This window comes from Oncorhynchus gorbuscha, linkage group LG20 (assembly GCF_021184085.1).
Source record: "Oncorhynchus gorbuscha isolate QuinsamMale2020 ecotype Even-year linkage group LG20, OgorEven_v1.0, whole genome shotgun sequence".
NCBI lineage: Eukaryota > Metazoa > Chordata > Actinopteri > Salmoniformes > Salmonidae > Oncorhynchus > Oncorhynchus gorbuscha.
Window position 1 is genome coordinate 38,546,649 of NC_060192.1, and position 5,000 is coordinate 38,551,648.

Sequence of the window (5,000 nt, forward strand, 5' to 3'; positions counted from 1 at the left end):
ATCTCTCTCTCTCTCATCTCTCCTTATCTCATGCCTTTCTCCTCTCCTTCCTCATTTGTCTCTTCTCAGCAGGGTACAGTACCTCTCCTCGATCTCTATCTCTCCTCTCCTTCTCTCATCCCTCTTTCCTCTCCTTCTCAACCATTTCTCATCTCCTTCTCTCATCCCTTTCTCTTCTCCTTCTCTCATGGCTCTCTCCTCTCCTTCTCTCATCTGTCTCTTCTCAGCAGAGTACAGTACCTCTCCTTCTCTCAATCTCTCTCTCTCATCTCCTCCTCTCATCCCTCTTTCCTCTCCTTCTCATCCATTTCTCATCTCCTTCTCTCATCCCTCTTTCCTCTCCTTCTCATCCATTTCTCATCTCCTTCTCTCATCCCTCTCTCCTCTCCTCCTCCCTCAGGTTCAGCCACTGGTACCGTCCCCTCTACAGTCCTGTCCAACACTGACTATATTTCCAGGCCAGAGGAGCACGCCAGCATCCTGCGCTTCGACAAGGGAGAGACGGAGAAACAGTGTGGCGTGGTCATCATCAACGACTCCCTGTACGAGGTGGAGGAGAGCTTCAACGTAACGCTGTCCCTGCCCATCGGAGGGTGCCTCGGTGCACACTACGCCACCACTAAAGTCAACATATATCCAGACCAAGATGATGGTAAGATAGATAGAGGGAGTGAGTGAGTGAGTGAGTGGAGTGAGTGAGTGAGTGAGTGAGTGAGTGAGTGAGGGAGTGAGGGAGTGAGGGAGTGAGTGAGTGAGTGAGTGAGTGAGTGTGAGTGAGTGAGTGAGTGAGTGAGTGAGGGAGGGAGGGAGGGAGGGAGGGAGGGAGGGAGGGAGGGAGGGAGGGAGGGAGGGAGGGAGGGAGGGAGGGAGGGAGGGAGCACACTACAGACAAAGTCATTGGTTGTTTCTCAATCTGATTATTACTGTGCTCCACACTCTCATGCTCAGAGTTTGTTTTCTAAAGGGCGTTCTCTTGAGTACATTTTGTGAGGACAGCAGTGTGGAGGGTCATGTAAAAATGAATTATTTTGGCCATTAATTTAGCTGCCATGGCTATGGGTTGATCTGGTGACTGAGACGGCCAGGGCATCGGTTTACATATGGTTTACATTGCGCACTATGGATGGGAGCATTGTCATCCTATCATGGATGGGAGCATTGTCATCCTATCATGGATGGGAGCATTGTCATCCTATCATGGATGGGAGCATTGTCATCCTATCATGGATGGGAGCATTGTCATCCTATCATGGATGGGAGCATTGTCATCCTATCATGGATGGGAGCATTGTCATCCTATCATGGATGGGAGCATTGTCATCCTATCATGGATGGGAGCATTGTCATCCTATCATGGATGGGAGCATTGTCATCCTATCATGGATGGGAGCATTGTCATCCTATCATGGATGGGAGCATTGTCATCCTATGGGGATAGGATGACAATGCTCCCATCCATAGTGCGCGATGTAAACCATATGCCCTGGCCGTCTCAGTCACCAGATCTCAGCCCATAATTCAACACTTACGGGAGATTCTGGAGTGGCGCCTGAGACCGTGTTTTCCACCACCAATCAACAAAACACCAAATGATGGAATTTCCCGTGGAAGAATGGTGTCACAATAGAGTTCCTGACTCTGGTAGAATCGGTGCCAAGACACATTGAAGCTGTTCTATCTGGTGGTGGACCAACATCCTATTAAGACTCTTTATGTTGGCGTTTCCTTCACTTCACTTAGCCAGATGTGAGTGGGCAACTTTTTATAGTTTCTCTCTCTTCAGCTCAAAACCAGCCACCATTGTTTTCAAGAAATATTGAATTATTTTTTTAACATGGTTGCGTCATATCACGTCGACAATCTTGGGAATATTTCAGTTGATCTCATCGATGCTTTGTAATGTGTAAAACAGAGTACGCATCTGAGAACTGCCTTGAGAACTGCCCTGAGAACTGCCCTGAGAACTGCCCTGAGAACTGCCCTGAGAACTGCCCTGAGAACTGCCCTGAGAACTGCCCTGAGAACTACTCTGAGAACTGCCCTGAGAACTGCCCTGAGAACTACTCTGAGAACTGCCCTGAGAACTACTCTGAGAACTGCCCTGAGAACTACTCTGAGAACTGCCCTGAGAACTACTCTGAGAACTGCCCTGAGAACTGCCCTGAGAACTGCCCTGAGAACTACTCTGAGAACTGCCCTGAGAACTACTCTGAGAACTGCCCTGAGAACTACTCTGAGAACTGCCCTGAGAACTGCCCTGAGAACTGCCCTGACAACTGCCCTGAGAACTGCTAGGCTTGGGTGGTACAGATGTTCATACCTTCATACCGTCCTCGTGCCATCCCATGGTATACGGTATTACCAGCACTGAACACAAGAGGCCGTTATTTTTCAAAACCCCACTAAGCATTATTGAACCGAAGGTTAGCAATACCAACAAGTGCATGTTGTTGAGGAAAACTCGATACAAGGAGTAGGAAGAGCCTGGGGCGGCAGGGTAGCCTAGTGGTTAGAGTGTTGGACTAGTAACTGGAAGGTTGCAAGTTCAAACCCCCAAGCTGACAAGGTACAAATTTGTCGTTCTACCACTGAACAAGGCAGTTAACCCACTAAGCCGTCATTAAAATTAAGAATTTGTTCTTAACTGACTTGCCTAGTTAAATAAAGGTTTAAAAAAATATATATATATATATATATATATATATATATATATACATATCCATTTAATAAGAGTTTAATTTACTAAGAGTTTAAATTTAGTTTCTTTACATATCAATGGAAATCAAATTTATCAACCCATGGAGATCTGGATTTGGAGTCACACTCAAAATTAAAGTGGAAACCCACACTACAGGCTGATCCAACTTTGAAGTAATGTCCTTAAAACAAGTAAAAATGAGGCTCAGTAGTGTGTGTGGCCTCCACGTGCCTGTATGACATCCCGACAACACCTGGGCATCTCCTCCCAGACCTGGACTAAAGCATCCGCCAACTCCTAGACAGTCTGTGGTGCATTTAGTAATTTTAGTAACGGTCAAAGTAACACCCACTGTGGTAAGCATATTGAGAAACACGCAGTGTAGTAAACATATTGAGAAACACGCAGTGTAGTAAACATATTGAGAAACACCCACTGTATAATAGTGATCTGATTGAGAAACACCCACTGGATAATAGTGACCTGATTGAGAAACACCCACTGTGTAATAGTGACCTGATTGAGAAACACCCACTGTATAATAGTCATCTGATTGAGAAACACCCACTGGATAATAGTGAACTGATTGAGAAACACCCACTGTGTAATAGTGATCTGATTGAGAAACACCCACTGGATAATAGTGATCTGATTGAGAAACACCCACTGGATAATAGTGACCTGAATGAGAAACACCCACTGGATAATAGTGATCTGATTGAGAAACACCCACTGTATAATAGTCATCTGATTGAGAAACACCCACTGTATAATAGTGATCTGATTGAGAAACACCCACTGGATAATAGTGATCTGATTGAGAAACACCCACTGGATAATAGTGATCTGATTGAGAAACACCCACTGGATAATAGTGATCTGATTGAGAAACACCCACTGGATAATAGTGACCTGATTGAGAAACACCCACTGGATAATAGTGACCTGATTGAGAAACACCCACTGTGTAATAGTGACCTGATTGAGAAACACCCACTGTATAATAGTCATCTGATTGAGAAACACCCACTGTGTAATAGTCATCTGATTGAGAAACACCCACTGTGTAATAGTGATCTGATTGAGAAACACCCACTGTATAATAGTGACCTGATTGAGAAACACCCACTGTGTAATAAATGCATATTGAGAAACACCCACTGTAGCAAGCATATCAAGAAACACCCAGTGTAAGCATATTGAGAAACACCCACTGTAGCAAGCATATCAAGAAACACCCAGTGTAAGCATATTGAGAAACACCCACTGTAGCAAGCATATTGAGAAACACCCAGTGTAAACATATTGAGAAACACCCAGTGTAGTAAACATATTGAGAAACACCCAGTGTAGTAAACATATTGAGAAACACCCACTGTGGTAAACACCATTCAGCATTCAGCATTCAGCATTTACCCAAGCCCTGTACCCTTAAACCACCATTCAGCATTCAGCATTTACCCAAGCCCTGTACCCTCAAACCACCATTCAGCATTCAGCATTTACCCAAGCCCTGTACCCTCAAACCACCATTCAGCATTTACCCAAGCCCTGTACATTCAAACCACCGTTCAGCATTTACCCAAGCCCTGTACACTCAAACCACCATTCAGCATTCAGCATTTACCCAAGCCCTGCACACTCAAACCACCATTCAGCATTTACCCAAGCCCTGTACACTCAAACCACCATTCAGCATTCAGCATTTACCCAAGCCCTGTACCCTCAAACCACCATTCAGCATTCAGCATTCAGCATTTACCCAAGCCCTGTACCCTCAAACCACCATTCAGCATTCAGCATTTACCCAAGCCCTGTACCCTCAAACCACCATTCAGCATTCAGCGTTTACCCAAGCCCTGTACCCTCAAACCACCATTCAGCATTCAGCATTCAGCATTTACCCAAGCCCTGTACCCTCAAACCACCATTCACCATTCAGCATTTACCCAAGCCCTGTACCCTCAAACCACCATTCAGCATTCAGCATTTACCCAAGCCCTGCACCCTCAAACCACCATTCACCATTCAGCATTTACCCAAGCCCTGTACCCTCAAACCACCGTTCAGCATTCAGCATTTACCCAAGCCCTGTACCCTCAAACCACCGTTCAGCATTTACCCAAGCCCTGTACCCTCAAACCACCATTCAGCATTCAGCATTTACCCAAGCCCTGTACCCTCAAACCACCGTTCAGCATTCAGCATTTACCCAAGCCCTGTACACTCAAACCACTATTCAGCGTTTACCCAAGCCCTGTACATTCAAACCACCGTTCAGCATTTACCCAAGCCCTGTACA

At 45.6% G+C, this 5,000-nt stretch overlaps 1 pseudogene; it reads left to right on the forward strand.

The window, feature by feature from the left end:
• The window catches only part of LOC124007475, a 240,094-nt pseudogene that overhangs the window by 149,424 nt on the left and 85,670 nt on the right, over nt 1-5,000 (forward strand).